Source organism: Oryzias latipes, chromosome 24 (assembly GCF_053564925.1).
Source record: "Oryzias latipes strain Hd-rR chromosome 24, Olatipes_Hd-rR_3.1".
NCBI lineage: Eukaryota > Metazoa > Chordata > Actinopteri > Beloniformes > Adrianichthyidae > Oryzias > Oryzias latipes.
Window position 1 is genome coordinate 157,022 of NC_136260.1, and position 17,554 is coordinate 174,575.

Below are 17,554 nucleotides of genomic sequence, written 5' to 3' on the forward strand. Positions count from 1 at the left end.
GCTAAAAAAAATCATTTTGTCAGTCAAAAGTGTCAAAAAAGCGTTTTTGGCTCAATGACTGTTTTGAATTTTCAACTTACAATTTGACAAAAAATTAGACATTCTTGAACTGCAAATCAGAACTTTGACTTTTGAGTCTATTTTTTGCTGAGAAATCATTTTGACAGTTAAAAGTGCCAAAAGTGTCAAAAAAGTATTTTATGCTCAGAGTATGACTGTTTTGAATTCTCAACTTACAACTTGAGAAAAAATAACACTTTCTTGTACATCAAATGAGAACTTCAACTTTTGGGTGCATTTGTTGCTAAAAAAAATCATTTTGTACGTAAAAAGTGCCAAAAGTGTCAAAAAAAGGTTTTCGGCTCTAAGTGTTACTGGTTTGAAGTTTCAACTGACATGACAAAAACTAACACTTTCTTGCACTGCAAATAAGAACTTAGAATTTTGAGTCTATTTTTTGCTAAAAAATCATTTTGTCAGTCAAAAGTGTCAAAAAAGCATTTTCGGCTCAATGACTGTTTTGAATTTTCAACTTACAATGTGACAAAAAATTTGACATTCTTGAACTGCAAATCAGAACTTTGACTTTTGAGTCTATTTTTTGCTGAGAAATCATTTTGACAGTTAAAAGTGCCAAAAGTGTCAAAAAAGTATTTTATGCTCAGAGTATGACTGTTTTGAAAATTCAACTTACAACTTGAGAAAAAATACTTTCTTGAACATCAAATGAGAACTTCAACTTTTGGGTGCATTTGTTGCTAAAAAAATCAGTCAGTCAAAAGTGCCAAAAGTGTCAAAAAAAGGTTTTCGGCTCTGAGTATTACTGGTTTGAAGTTTCATCTGACAACATGACAAAAACTAACACTTTCTTGAACTGCAAATGAGAACTTTGAATTTCGTGTCTTTTTTTGCTAAGAAATCATTTTTTCAGTTAAAAGTGCCAAAAGTGTCAAAAAAGTCTTTTATGCTCAGAGTATGACTGTTTTGAATATTCAACTTACAACTTGAGAAAAAATAACACTTTCTTGTACATCAAATGAGAACTTCAACTTTTGGGTGCATTTGTTGCTAAAAAAAATCAGTCAGTCAAAAGTGCCAAAAGTGTCAAAAAAAGGTTTTCGGCTCTGAGTATTACTGGTTTGAAGTTTCATCTGACAACATGACAAAAACTAACACTTTCTTGAACTGCAAATGAGAACTTTGAATTTCGTGTCTTTTTTTGCTAAGAAATCATTTTTTCAGTTAAAAGTGCCAAAAGTGTCAAAAAAGTCTTTTATGCTCAGAGTATGACTGTTTTGAATATTCAACTTACAACTTGAGAAAAAATAACACTTTCTTGTACATCAAATGAGAACTTTGAATTTTGTGTCTATTTTTTGCTAAGGAGTCATTTTTTCAGTTAAAAGTGCCAAAAGTGTCAATAAAGTCTTTTATGCTCAGAGTATGACTGTTTTGAATATTCAACTTACAACTTGAGAAAAAATAACAATTTCTGGTACAACAAATGAGAACTTTGAATTTTGTGTCTATTTTTTGCTAAGGAGTCATTTTTTCAGTTAAAAGTGCCAAAAGTGTCAAAAAAGTCTTTTATGCTCAGAGTATGACTGTTTTGAATATTCAACTTACAACTTGAGAAAAAATAACACTTTCTTGTACATCAAATGAGAACTTCAACTTTTGGGTGCATTTGTTGCTAAAAAAAATCATTTTGTCAGTAAAAAGTGCCAAAAGTGTCAAAAAAAGTTTTCGGCTCTAAGTGTTACTGGTTTGAAGTTTTATCTAACAACATGACAAAAACAAACACTTTCTTGAACTGCAAATGAGAACTTTGAATTTCGTGTCTTTTTTTGCTAAGGAATCATTTTTTCAGTTAAAAGTGCCAAAAGTGTCAAAAAAGCGTTTTCGGCTCTATGACTGTTTTGAATTTTAAACTTACAACGTGGCATAAAATAAGACTTTCTTGAACTGCAAATGAGAACTTTAATTTTTGAGTGGTTTTGTGCTTAAAATTCATTTTGTCAGTCACAAGTGTCAAAAAAGCGTTTTCTGCTCAGAGTATGACTGTTTTGAATATTCAACTTACAACTTGAGAAAAAATAACACCTTCTTGAACATCAAATGAGAACTTCAACTTTTGGGTGCATTTGTTGCTAAAAAAATCATTTTGTCAGTCAAAAGTGTCAAAAAAGCGTTTTTGGCTCAATGACTGTTTTGAATTTTGAATTTTCAACTTACAATGTGACAAAAAATTAGACATTCTTGAACTGCAAATCAGAACTTTGACTTTTGAGTCTATTTTTTGCTGAGAAATCATTTTGACAGTTAAAAGTGCCAAAAGTGTCAAAAAAGTATTTTATGCTCAGAGTATGACTGTTTTGAATACTCAACTTACAACTTGAGAAAAAATAACACTTTCTTGAACATCAAATGAGAACTTCAACTTTTGGGTGCATTTGTTGCTAAAAAAAATCAGTCAGTCAAAAGTGCCAAAAGTGTCAAAAAAAGGTTTTCGGCTCTGAGTATTACTGGTTTGAAGTTTCATCTGACAACATGACAAAAACTAACACTTTCTTGAACTGCAAATGAGAACTTTGAATTTCGTGTCTTTTTTTGCTAAGAAATCATTTTTTCAGTTAAAAGTGCCAAAAGTGTCAAAAAAGTCTTTTATGCTCAGAGTATGACTGTCTTGAATATTCAACTTACAACTTGAGAAAAAATAACACTTTCTTGTACATCAAATGAGAATTTCAACTTTTGGGTGCATTTGTTGCTAAAAAAAATCATTTTGTCAGTAAAAAGTGCCAAAAGTGTCAAAAAAAGTTTTCGGCTCTAAGTGTTACTGGTTTGAAGTTTTATCTAACAACATGACAAAAACAAACACTTTCTTGAACTGCAAATGAGAACTTTGAATTTTGTGTCTATTTTTTGCTAAGGAATCATTTTTTCAGTTAAAAGTGCCAAAAGTGTCAAAAAAGCGTTTTCGGCTCTATGACTGTTTTGAATTTTAAACTTACAACGTGGCATAAAATAAGACTTTCTTGAACTGCAAATGAGAACTTTAATTTTTGAGTGGTTTTGTGCTTAAAATTCATTTTGTCAGTCACAAGTGTCAAAAAAGTATTTTATGCTCAGAGTATGACTGTTTTGAATACTCAACTTACAACTTGAGAAAAAATAACACTTTCTTGATCATCAAATGAGAACTTTAACTTTTGGGTGCATTTGTTGCTAAAAAAAATCATTTTGTACGTAAAAAGTGCCAAAAGTGTCAAAAAAAGGTTTTCGGCTCTAAGTGTTACTGGTTTGAAGTTTCAACTGACATGACAAAAACTAACACTTTCTTGAACTGCAAATAAGAACTTAGAATTTTGAGTCTATTTTTTCCTAAAAAATCATTTTGTCAGTCAAAAGTGTCAAAAAAGCGTTTTCGGCTCTCTGACTGTTTTGAATTTTAAACTTACAACGTGACTTTCTGAACTGCAAATGAGAACTTTAATTTTTGACTGGTTTTGTGCTTAAAATTCATTTTTTGAGACAAAAGTGCCAAAAGTGTAAAAAAAGTCTTCTATGCTCAGAGTATGAATGTTTTGAATTTTCAACTTACAACGTGACAAAAACTAACACTTTCTTGAAATGAAAATGAGAACTTTGAATTTTGTGTCTATTTTTTGCTAAGAAATCATTTTTTTTAAGTTAAAAGTGCACATCAAATGAGAACTTCAACTTTTGGGTGCATTTGTTGCTAAAAAAATCATTTTGTCAGTCAAAAGTGTCAAAAAAGCGTTTTTGGCTCAATGACTGTTTTGAATTTTGAATTTTCAACTTACAATGTGACAAAAAATTAGACATTCTTGAACTGCAAATCAGAACTTTGACTTTTGACTCTATTTTTTGCTGAGAAATCATTTTGACAGTTAAAAGTGCCAAAAGTGTCAAAAAAGTATTTTATGCTCAGAGTATGACTGTTTTGAATACTCAACTTACAACTTGAGAAAAAATAACACTTTCTTGATCATCAAATGAGAACTTCAACTTTTGGGTGCATTTGTTGCTAAAAAAAATCATTTTGTCAGTCAAAAGTGCCAAAAGTGTCAAAAAAAGGTTTTCGGCTATAATTCAATTCAATTCAATTCAATTTTATTTGTATAGCCCAAAATCACAACAACAGTCGTCTCGATGGGCTTCGAAGTAAAACATGAAATCAAAAGGATCATGAATACAAAGAGTTCAATAGAAAAATACTAAAATGAACTAACAAACTGACTAAGCTATACTGGCATCCCTGCCCTTAGACCCCCCTTCGCGGTAAGGAAAAACTCCCAAAAAAAACGGATTCCGGAAAAAACGAAGAAACCTCAGGGGTGCCCACATGAAGGAGGGATCCTCCCCCAGGACGGACAGGCGATTTACCAGAAATCTTAGAGAAGAATTAACTTATCTAAATCTACAACTACATATATAAAAGTCCAGCAGACGAGCTTCATCCAGCCGTGGTTGTGGGGACAGTCAAAGGCGCGAGTCGAGCCGGAGACAGGAACCACAGCCAGGTGTAGGAGCAGGAGCAGAGACGAGGTACTCGGTCAGGTACAGAGCAGAGACGAGCCAGAGATGAGCCAGAGGCAGGATCCACAGCCAGGTGTAGGAGCAGGAGCAAAGGCGAGGTAAACGGTCAGGAACTGGAGCACGGATGAGCCAACTGGAGTCTGGAAGCACTCCCACTCCCCAGGAGGGGAGAGGAAAAGAGGGACAATACATGAATCGCACTGCACCAAACAGAGGCATGGAGAACTAAATGATAAATTATGATCAAGAATAGAGGAGAGGAAGGGTAGAAGTAAAAAAGGAAAGAGGACAGAACCCCAGTGCACCATAGTTACCCCAGCTTCAACTTCTAGCAGCCTTTTAAAAGAAATAGTTATTATTAAGTTTAATTTAAACAAACTAACTTTAAGTTAAATAATCTCTGAATACTAGCTAGTCTGACAATAAGCCTGTCCAAAGAGGAATGTTTTCAGTCTAGCTTTGAATGTAGAAACTGAGTCGGCCTCTCTTACATGAGCTGGGAGTTTAATCCATAAGACAGGGGCTTGGTGGCTAAACGCTCTACCTCCAACCGTACTTTTACTAATTCTAGGAACCACAAGCAGTCCTGCATTTTGCGAGCGAAGTGTTCTGATTGGTTGGTAAGGGACTATGAGGTCCTTAATATAGGACGGGGCCATTCCATGTAAGGCCTTATAGGTTAACAGGAGGATCTTGAACTTAATTCTAGAATCAACTGGGAGCCAATGGAGCGAAACTAACACAGGAGTGATGTGATCTCTTCTGCTGGTTCCAGCTAACAATCTAGCAGCTGCGTTCTGAACAAGCTGGAGACTTCTTAAGGAACTCTTAGGACACGCTGCTAACAAGGAGTTACAGTAATCCAGCCTCGACGTAACAAATGCATGGATGAGTTTTTCAGCATCACTCTTAGAAAGTATATTTCTGATCTTAGCAATATTTCGCAGGTGAAAAAAGGCAGTTCTACATGCCTGAGATATGTGAGCCTTAAATGATAAATCCTGGTCAAGTAAAACCCCAAGGTTTCTAACTGTGGAATTGGGGGCTATACTTATACCATCCAGGGAGACTATCTGAGCAGACAGAGCATCTCTGAGGTTTTTAGGACCAACTTACAACGTGGCATAAAATAACACTTTCTTGAACTGCAAATGAGAACTTTAATTTTTGAGTGGTTTTGTGCTTAAAATTCCTTTTGTCAGTCAAAAGTGTCAAAAAAGCGTTTTCTGCTCAGAGTATGACTGGTTTGAACTTTCAACTTACAACGTGGCATAAAATAACACTTTCTTGAACTGCAAATGAGAACTTTAAATTTTGACTGGTTTTGTGCTTAAAATTCATTTTGTCAGTCAAAAGTGCCAAAAGTGTAAAAAAGTCTTTTATGCTCAGAGTATGACTGTTTTGATTATTCAACTTACAACTTGAGAAAAAATAACACTTTCTTGAACATCAAATGAGAACTTCAAATTTTGGGTGCATTTGTTGCTAAAAAAAATCATTTTGTCAGTCAAAAGTGTCAAAAAAGCGTTTTTGGCTCAATGACTGTTTTGAATTTTCAACTTACAATTTGACAAAAAATTAGACATTCTTGAACTGCAAATCAGAACTTTGACTTTTGAGTCTATTTTTTGCTGAGAAATCATTTTGACAGTTAAAAGTGCCAAAAGTGTCAAAAAAGTATTTTATGCTCAGAGTATGACTGTTTTGAATTCTCAACTTACAACTTGAGAAAAAATAACACTTTCTTGTACATCAAATGAGAACTTCAACTTTTGGGTGCATTTGTTGCTAAAAAAAATCATTTTGTACGTAAAAAGTGCCAAAAGTGTCAAAAAAAGGTTTTCGGCTCTAAGTGTTACTGGTTTGAAGTTTCAACTGACATGACAAAAACTAACACTTTCTTGCACTGCAAATAAGAACTTAGAATTTTGAGTCTATTTTTTGCTAAAAAATCATTTTGTCAGTCAAAAGTGTCAAAAAAGCATTTTCGGCTCAATGACTGTTTTGAATTTTCAACTTACAATGTGACAAGAAATTTGACATTCTTGAACTGCAAATCAGAACTTTGACTTTTGAGTCTATTTTTTGCTGAGAAATCATTTTGACAGTTAAAAGTGCCAAAAGTGTCAAAAAAGTATTTTATGCTCAGAGTATGACTGTTTTGAAAATTCAACTTACAACTTGAGAAAAAATACTTTCTTGAACATCAAATGAGAACTTCAACTTTTGGGTGCATTTGTTGCTAAAAAAATCAGTCAGTCAAAAGTGCCAAAAGTGTCAAAAAAAGGTTTTCGGCTCTGAGTATTACTGGTTTGAAGTTTCATCTGACAACATGACAAAAACTAACACTTTCTTGAACTGCAAATGAGAACTTTGAATTTCGTGTCTTTTTTTGCTAAGAAATCATTTTTTCAGTTAAAAGTGCCAAAAGTGTCAAAAAAGTCTTTTATGCTCAGAGTATGACTGTTTTGAATATTCAACTTACAACTTGAGAAAAAATAACACTTTCTTGTACATCAAATGAGAACTTCAACTTTTGGGTGCATTTGTTGCTAAAAAAAATCAGTCAGTCAAAAGTGCCAAAAGTGTCAAAAAAAGGTTTTCGGCTCTGAGTATTACTGGTTTGAAGTTTCATCTGACAACATGACAAAAACTAACACTTTCTTGAACTGCAAATGAGAACTTTGAATTTCGTGTCTTTTTTTGCTAAGAAATCATTTTTTCAGTTAAAAGTGCCAAAAGTGTCAAAAAAGTCTTTTATGCTCAGAGTATGACTGTTTTGAATATTCAACTTACAACTTGAGAAAAAATAACACTTTCTTGTACATCAAATGAGAACTTTGAATTTTGTGTCTATTTTTTGCTAAGGAGTCATTTTTTCAGTTAAAAGTGCCAAAAGTGTCAATAAAGTCTTTTATGCTCAGAGTATGACTGTTTTGAATATTCAACTTACAACTTGAGAAAAAATAACAATTTCTGGTACAACAAATGAGAACTTTGAATTTTGTGTCTATTTTTTGCTAAGGAGTCATTTTTTCAGTTAAAAGTGCCAAAAGTGTCAAAAAAGTCTTTTATGCTCAGAGTATGACTGTTTTGAATATTCAACTTACAACTTGAGAAAAAATAACACTTTCTTGTACATCAAATGAGAACTTCAACTTTTGGGTGCATTTGTTGCTAAAAAAAATCATTTTGTCAGTAAAAAGTGCCAAAAGTGTCAAAAAAAGTTTTCGGCTCTAAGTGTTACTGGTTTGAAGTTTTATCTAACAACATGACAAAAACAAACACTTTCTTGAACTGCAAATGAGAACTTTGAATTTCGTGTCTTTTTTTGCTAAGGAATCATTTTTTCAGTTAAAAGTGCCAAAAGTGTCAAAAAAGCGTTTTCGGCTCTATGACTGTTTTGAATTTTAAACTTACAACGTGGCATAAAATAAGACTTTCTTGAACTGCAAATGAGAACTTTAATTTTTGAGTGGTTTTGTGCTTAAAATTCATTTTGTCAGTCACAAGTGTCAAAAAAGCGTTTTCTGCTCAGAGTATGACTGTTTTGAATATTCAACTTACAACTTGAGAAAAAATAACACCTTCTTGAACATCAAATGAGAACTTCAACTTTTGGGTGCATTTGTTGCTAAAAAAATCATTTTGTCAGTCAAAAGTGTCAAAAAAGCGTTTTTGGCTCAATGACTGTTTTGAATTTTGAATTTTCAACTTACAATGTGACAAAAAATTAGACATTCTTGAACTGCAAATCAGAACTTTGACTTTTGAGTCTATTTTTTGCTGAGAAATCATTTTGACAGTTAAAAGTGCCAAAAGTGTCAAAAAAGTATTTTATGCTCAGAGTATGACTGTTTTGAATACTCAACTTACAACTTGAGAAAAAATAACACTTTCTTGAACATCAAATGAGAACTTCAACTTTTGGGTGCATTTGTTGCTAAAAAAAATCAGTCAGTCAAAAGTGCCAAAAGTGTCAAAAAAAGGTTTTCGGCTCTGAGTATTACTGGTTTGAAGTTTCATCTGACAACATGACAAAAACTAACACTTTCTTGAACTGCAAATGAGAACTTTGAATTTCGTGTCTTTTTTTGCTAAGAAATCATTTTTTCAGTTAAAAGTGCCAAAAGTGTCAAAAAAGTCTTTTATGCTCAGAGTATGACTGTCTTGAATATTCAACTTACAACTTGAGAAAAAATAACACTTTCTTGTACATCAAATGAGAATTTCAACTTTTGGGTGCATTTGTTGCTAAAAAAAATCATTTTGTACGTAAAAAGTGCCAAAAGTGTCAAAAAAAGGTTTTCGGCTCTAAGTGTTACTGGTTTGAAGTTTCAACTGACATGACAAAAACTAACACTTTCTTGAACTGCAAATAAGAACTTAGAATTTTGAGTCTATTTTTTCCTAAAAAATCATTTTGTCAGTCAAAAGTGTCAAAAAAGCGTTTTCGGCTCTCTGACTGTTTTGAATTTTAAACTTACAACGTGACTTTCTGAACTGCAAATGAGAACTTTAATTTTTGACTGGTTTTGTGCTTAAAATTCATTTTTTGAGACAAAAGTGCCAAAAGTGTAAAAAAAGTCTTCTATGCTCAGAGTATGAATGTTTTGAATTTTCAACTTACAACGTGACAAAAACTAACACTTTCTTGAAATGAAAATGAGAACTTTGAATTTTGTGTCTATTTTTTGCTAAGAAATCATTTTTTTTAAGTTAAAAGTGCACATCAAATGAGAACTTCAACTTTTGGGTGCATTTGTTGCTAAAAAAATCATTTTGTCAGTCAAAAGTGTCAAAAAAGCGTTTTTGGCTCAATGACTGTTTTGAATTTTGAATTTTCAACTTACAATGTGACAAAAAATTAGACATTCTTGAACTGCAAATCAGAACTTTGACTTTTGAGTCTATTTTTTGCTGAGAAATCATTTTGACAGTTAAAAGTGCCAAAAGTGTCAAAAAAGTATTTTATGCTCAGAGTATGACTGTTTTGAATACTCAACTTACAACTTGAGAAAAAATAACACTTTCTTGATCATCAAATGAGAACTTCAACTTTTGGGTGCATTTGTTGCTAAAAAAAATCATTTTGTCAGTCAAAAGTGCCAAAAGTGTCAAAAAAAGGTTTTCGGCTATAATTCAATTCAATTCAATTCAATTTTATTTGTATAGCCCAAAATCACAACAACAGTCGTCTCGATGGGCTTCGAAGTAAAACATGAAATCAAAAGGATCATGAATACAAAGAGTTCAATAGAAAAATACTAAAATGAACTAACAAACTGACTAAGCTATACTGGCATCCCTGCCCTTAGACCCCCCTTCGCGGTAAGGAAAAACTCCCAAAAAAAACGGATTCCGGAAAAAACGAAGAAACCTCAGGGGTGCCCACATGAAGGAGGGATCCTCCCCCAGGACGGACAGGCGATTTACCAGAAATCTTAGAGAAGAATTAACTTATCTAAATCTACAACTACATATATAAAAGTCCAGCAGACGAGCTTCATCCAGCCGTGGTTGTGGGGACAGTCAAAGGCGCGAGTCGAGCCGGAGACAGGAACCACAGCCAGGTGTAGGAGCAGGAGCAGAGACGAGGTACTCGGTCAGGTACAGAGCAGAGACGAGCCAGAGATGAGCCAGAGGCAGGATCCACAGCCAGGTGTAGGAGCAGGAGCAAAGGCGAGGTAAACGGTCAGGAACTGGAGCACGGATGAGCCAACTGGAGTCTGGAAGCACTCCCACTCCCCAGGAGGGGAGAGGAAAAGAGGGACAATACATGAATCGCACTGCACCAAACAGAGGCATGGAGAACTAAATGATAAATTATGATCAAGAATAGAGGAGAGGAAGGGTAGAAGTAAAAAAGGAAAGAGGACAGAACCCCAGTGCACCATAGTTACCCCAGCTTCAACTTCTAGCAGCCTTTTAAAAGAAATAGTTATTATTAAGTTTAATTTAAACAAACTAACTTTAAGTTAAATAATCTCTGAATACTAGCTAGTCTGACAATAAGCCTGTCCAAAGAGGAATGTTTTCAGTCTAGCTTTGAATGTAGAAACTGAGTCGGCCTCTCTTACATGAGCTGGGAGTTTAATCCATAAGACAGGGGCTTGGTGGCTAAACGCTCTACCTCCAACCGTACTTTTACTAATTCTAGGAACCACAAGCAGTCCTGCATTTTGCGAGCGAAGTGTTCTGATTGGTTGGTAAGGGACTATGAGGTCCTTAATATAGGACGGGGCCATTCCATGTAAGGCCTTATAGGTTAACAGGAGGATCTTGAACTTAATTCTAGAATCAACTGGGAGCCAATGGAGCGAAACTAACACAGGAGTGATGTGATCTCTTCTGCTGGTTCCAGCTAACAATCTAGCAGCTGCGTTCTGAACAAGCTGGAGACTTCTTAAGGAACTCTTAGGACACGCTGCTAACAAGGAGTTACAGTAATCCAGCCTCGACGTAACAAATGCATGGATGAGTTTTTCAGCATCACTCTTAGAAAGTATATTTCTGATCTTAGCAATATTTCGCAGGTGAAAAAAGGCAGTTCTACATGCCTGAGATATGTGAGCCTTAAATGATAAATCCTGGTCAAGTAAAACCCCAAGGTTTCTAACTGTGGAATTGGGGGCTATACTTATACCATCCAGGGAGACTATCTGAGCAGACAGAGCATCTCTGAGGTTTTTAGGACCAACTTACAACGTGGCATAAAATAACACTTTCTTGAACTGCAAATGAGAACTTTAATTTTTGAGTGGTTTTGTGCTTAAAATTCCTTTTGTCAGTCAAAAGTGTCAAAAAAGCGTTTTCTGCTCAGAGTATGACTGGTTTGAACTTTCAACTTACAACGTGGCATAAAATAACACTTTCTTGAACTGCAAATGAGAACTTTAAATTTTGACTGGTTTTGTGCTTAAAATTCATTTTGTCAGTCAAAAGTGCCAAAAGTGTAAAAAAGTCTTTTATGCTCAGAGTATGACTGTTTTGATTATTCAACTTACAACTTGAGAAAAAATAACACTTTCTTGAACATCAAATGAGAACTTCAAATTTTGGGTGCATTTGTTGCTAAAAAAAATCATTTTGTCAGTCAAAAGTGTCAAAAAAGCGTTTTTGGCTCAATGACTGTTTTGAATTTTCAACTTACAATTTGACAAAAAATTAGACATTCTTGAACTGCAAATCAGAACTTTGACTTTTGAGTCTATTTTTTGCTGAGAAATCATTTTGACAGTTAAAAGTGCCAAAAGTGTCAAAAAAGTATTTTATGCTCAGAGTATGACTGTTTTGAATTCTCAACTTACAACTTGAGAAAAAATAACACTTTCTTGTACATCAAATGAGAACTTCAACTTTTGGGTGCATTTGTTGCTAAAAAAAATCATTTTGTACGTAAAAAGTGCCAAAAGTGTCAAAAAAAGGTTTTCGGCTCTAAGTGTTACTGGTTTGAAGTTTCAACTGACATGACAAAAACTAACACTTTCTTGCACTGCAAATAAGAACTTAGAATTTTGAGTCTATTTTTTGCTAAAAAATCATTTTGTCAGTCAAAAGTGTCAAAAAAGCATTTTCGGCTCAATGACTGTTTTGAATTTTCAACTTACAATGTGACAAGAAATTTGACATTCTTGAACTGCAAATCAGAACTTTGACTTTTGAGTCTATTTTTTGCTGAGAAATCATTTTGACAGTTAAAAGTGCCAAAAGTGTCAAAAAAGTATTTTATGCTCAGAGTATGACTGTTTTGAAAATTCAACTTACAACTTGAGAAAAAATACTTTCTTGAACATCAAATGAGAACTTCAACTTTTGGGTGCATTTGTTGCTAAAAAAATCAGTCAGTCAAAAGTGCCAAAAGTGTCAAAAAAAGGTTTTCGGCTCTGAGTATTACTGGTTTGAAGTTTCATCTGACAACATGACAAAAACTAACACTTTCTTGAACTGCAAATGAGAACTTTGAATTTCGTGTCTTTTTTTGCTAAGAAATCATTTTTTCAGTTAAAAGTGCCAAAAGTGTCAAAAAAGTCTTTTATGCTCAGAGTATGACTGTTTTGAATATTCAACTTACAACTTGAGAAAAAATAACACTTTCTTGTACATCAAATGAGAACTTCAACTTTTGGGTGCATTTGTTGCTAAAAAAAATCAGTCAGTCAAAAGTGCCAAAAGTGTCAAAAAAAGGTTTTCGGCTCTGAGTATTACTGGTTTGAAGTTTCATCTGACAACATGACAAAAACTAACACTTTCTTGAACTGCAAATGAAAACTTTGAATTTCGTGTCTTTTTTTGCTAAGAAATCATTTTTTCAGTTAAAAGTGCCAAAAGTGTCAAAAAAGTCTTTTATGCTCAGAGTATGACTGTTTTGAATATTCAACTTACAACTTGAGAAAAAATAACACTTTCTTGTACATCAAATGAGAACTTCAACTTTTGGGTGCATTTGTTGCTAAAAAAAATCATTTTGTCAGTAAAAAGTGCCAAAAGTGTCAAAAAAAAGTTTTCGGCTCTAAGTGTTACTGGTTTGAAGTTTTATCTAACAACATGACAAAAACAAACACTTTCTTGAACTGCAAATGAGAACTTTGAATTTTGTGTCTATTTTTTGCTAAGGAATCATTTTTTCAGTTAAAAGTGCCAAAAGTGTCAAAAAAGCGTTTTCGGCTCTATGACTGTTTTGAATTTTAAACTTACAACGTGGCATAAAATAAGACTTTCTTGAACTGCAAATGAGAACTTTAATTTTTGAGTGGTTTTGTGCTTAAAATTCATTTTGTCAGTCACAAGTGTCAAAAAAGTGTTTTCTGCTCAGAGTATGACTGTTTTGAATATTCAACTTACAACTTGAGAAAAAATAACACTTTCTTGAACATCAAATGAGAATTTCAACTTTTGGGTGCATTTGTTGCTAAAAAAATAATTTTGTCAGTCAAAAGTGTCAAAAAAGCGTTTTTGGCTCAATGACTGTTTTGAATTTTGAATTTTCAACTTACAATGTGACAAAAAATTAGACATTCTTGAACTGCAAATCAGAACTTTGACTTTTGAGTCTATTTTTTGCTGAGAAATCATTTTGACAGTTAAAAGTGCCAAAAGTGTCAAAAAAGTATTTTATGCTCAGAGTATGACTGTTTTGAATACTCAACTTACAACTTGAGAAAAAATAACACTTTCTTGTACATCAAATGATAACTTCAACTTTTGGGTGCATTTGTTGCTAAAAAAAATCATTTTGTACGTAAAAAGTGCCAAAAGTGTCAAAAAAAGGTTTTCGGCTCTATGTTACTGGTTTGAAGTTTCAACTGACATGACAAAAACTAACACTTTCTTGAACTGCAAATGAGAACTTTGAATTTCGTGTCTTTTTTTGCTAAGAAATCATTTTTTCAGTTAAAAGTGCCAAAAGTGTCAAAAAAGTATTTTATGCTCAGAGTATGACTGTTTTGAATATTCAACTTACAACTTGAGAAATAATAACACTTTCTTGTACATCAAATGAGAACTTCAACTTTTGGGTGCATTTGTTGCTAAAAAAAATCATTTTGTACGTAAAAAGTGCCAAAAGTGTCAAAAAAAGGTTTTCAGCTCTAAGTGTTACTGGTTTGAAGTTTCAACTGACATGACAAAAACTAACACTTTATTGAACTGCAAATAAGAACTTAGAATTTTGAGTCTATTTTTTGCTAAAAAATCATTTTGTCAGTCAAAAGTGTCAAAAAAAGGTTTTCGGCTCTCTGACTGTTTTGAATTTTAAACTTACAACGTGGCATAAAATAAGACTTTCTTGAACTGCAAATGAGAACTTTAATTTTTGACTGGTTTTGTGCTTAAAATTCATTTTTTGAGACAAAAGTGCCAAAAGTGTAAAAAAAAGTCTTCTATGCTCAGAGTATGAATGTTTTGAATTTTCAACTTACAACGTGACAAAAACTAACACTTTCTTAAAAATGAAAATGAGAACTTTGAATTTTGTGTCTATTTTTTGCTAAGAAATCATTTTTTTTAAGTTAAAAGTGCACATCAAATGAGAACTTCAACTTTTGGGTGCATTTGTTGCTAAAAAAAATCATTTTGTACGTAAAAAGTGCCAAAAGTGTCAAAAAAAGGCTTTCGGCTCTAAGTGTTACTGGTTTGAAGTTTCAACTGACATGACAAAAACTAACACTTTCTTGAACTGCAAATGAGAACTTAGAATTTTGAGTCTATTTTTTGCTAAAGCGTTTTCTGCTCAGAGTATGACTGGTTTGAACTTTCAACTTACAACGTGGCATAAAATAACACTTTTTTGAACTGCAAATGAGAACTTTAATTTTTGAGTGGTTTTGTGCTTAAAATTCCTTTTGTCAGTCAAAAGTGCCAAAAGTGTAAAAAAGTCTTTTATGCTCAGAGTATGACTGTTTTGATTATTCAACTTACAACTTGAGAAAAAATAACACTTTCTTGAACATCAAATGAGAACTTCAACTTTTGGGTGCATTTGTTGCTAAAAAAATCATTTTGTCAGTCAAAAGTGTCAAAAAAGCGTTTTTGGCTCAATGACTGTTTTGAATTTTGAATTTTCAACTTACAACGTGACAAAAACTAACACTTTCCTGAACTGCAAATGAGAACTTTGACTTTTGAGTCTATTTTTTGCTAAAAAATCATTTTGTCAGTCAAAAGTGCCAAAAGTGTCAAAAAAGCATTTTTGGCTCAATGATTGTTTTGAACATTCAACTTACAACGTGACAAAAAATAACACTTTCTCGAACGGCAAATGAGGACTTTGACTTTTGAGTCTATTTTTTGCTAAAAAATCATTTTGTCAATCAAAAGTGCAAAAAGTGTCAAAAAAGCGTTTTCGGCTCTATGACTGTTTTGAATTTTCAACTTACAATGTGACAAAAAATTAGACATTCTTGAACTGCAAATCAGAACTTTGACTTTTGAGTCTATTTTTTGCTGAGAAATCATTTTGACAGTTAAAAGTGCCAAAAGTGTCAAAAAAAGGTTTTCGGCTATAAGTATTACTGGTTTGAAGTTTCAACTGACATGACAAAAACTAACACTTTCTTGAACTGCAAATGAGAACTTAGAATTTTGAGTCTATTTTTTGCTAAAAAATCATTTTGTCAGTCAAAAGTGCCAAAAAAGCGTTTTCTGCTTAGAGTATGACTGGTTTGAACTTTCAACTTACAACGTGGCATAAAATAACACTTTCTTGAACTGCAAATGAGAACTTTAATTTTTGAGTGGTTTTGTGCTTAAAATTCCTTTTATCAGTCAAAAGTGTCAAAAAAGCGTTTTCTGCTCAGAGTATGACTGGTTTGAACTTTCAACTTACAACGTGGCATAAAATAACACTTTCTTGAACTGCAAATGAGAACTTTAAATTTTGATTGGTTTTGTGCTTAAAATTCATTTTGTCAGTCAAAAGTGCCAAAAGTGTAAAAAAGTCTTTTATGCTCAGAGTATGAATGTTTTGAATTTTCAACTTACAACGTGACAAAAACTGACACTTTCTTGAACTGCAAATGAGAACTTAGAATTTTGAGTCTAATTTTTTGCTAAAAAATCATTTTTTCAGTCAGAAGTGCCAAAAGTGTCAAAAAAGCGTTTTCGGCTCTATGACTGTTTTGAATTTTAAACTTAAAACGTGGCATAAAATAAGACTTTCTTGAACTGCAAATGAGAACTTTAATTTTTGAGTGGTTTTGTGCTTGAAATTCATTTTGTCAGTCAAAAGTGTCAAAAAAAAGTTTTCTGCTCAGAGTATGACTGTTTTGAATATTCAACTTACAACTTGAGAAAAAATAACACTTTCTTGAACATCAAATGAGAACTTCAACTTTTGGGTGCATTTGTTGCTAAAAAAAATCATTTTGTCAGTCAAAAGTGTCAAAAAAGCGTTTTTGGCTCAATGACTGTTTTGAATTTTCAACTTACAATTTGACAAAAAATTAGACATTCTTGAACTGCAAATCAGAACTTTGACTTTTGAGTCTATTTTTTGCTGAGAAATCATTTTGACAGTTAAAAGTGCCAAAAGTGTCAAAAAAGTATTTTATGCTCAGAGTATGACTGTTTTGAAAATTCAACTTACAACTTGAGAAAAAATACTTTCTTGAACATCAAATGAGAACTTCAACTTTTGGGTGCATTTGTTGCTAAAAAAAATCAGTCAGTCAAAAGTGCCAAAAGTGTCAAAAAAAGGTTTTCGGCTCTGAGTATTACTGGTTTGAAGTTTCATCTGACAACATGACAAAAACTAACACTTTCTTGAACTGCAAATGAGAACTTTGAATTTCGTGTCTTTTTTTGCTAAGAAATCATTTTTTCAGTTAAAAGTGCCAAAAGTGTCAAAAAAGTCTTTTATGCTCAGAGTATGACTGTTTTGAATATTCAACTTACAACTTGAGAAAAAATAACACTTTCTTGTACATCAAATGAGAACTTCAACTTTTGGGTGCATTTGTTGCTAAAAAAAATCAGTCAGTCAAAAGTGCCAAAAGTGTCAAAAAAAGGTTTTCGGCTCTGAGTATTACTGGTTTGAAGTTTCATCTGACAACATGAGAAAAACTAACACTTTCTTGAACTGCAAATGAGAACTTTGAATTTCGTGTCTTTTTTTGCTAAGAAATCATTTTTTCAGTTAAAAGTGCCAAAAGTGTCAAAAAAGTCTTTTATGCTCAGAGTATGACTGTTTTGAATATTCAACTTACAACTTGAGAAAAAATAACACTTTCTTGTACATCAAATGAGAACTTCAACTTTTGGGTGCATTTGTTGCTAAAAAAAAATCATTTTGTCAGTCAAAAGTGCCAAAAGTGTAAAAAAGTCTTTTATGCTCAGAGTATGAATGTTTTGAATTTTCAACTTACAACGTGACAAAAACTGACACTTTCTTGAACTGCAAATGAGAACTTAGAATTTTGAGTCTAATTTTTTGCTAAAAAATCATTTTTTCAGTCAGAAGTGCCAAAAGTGTCAAAAAAGCGTTTTCGGCTCT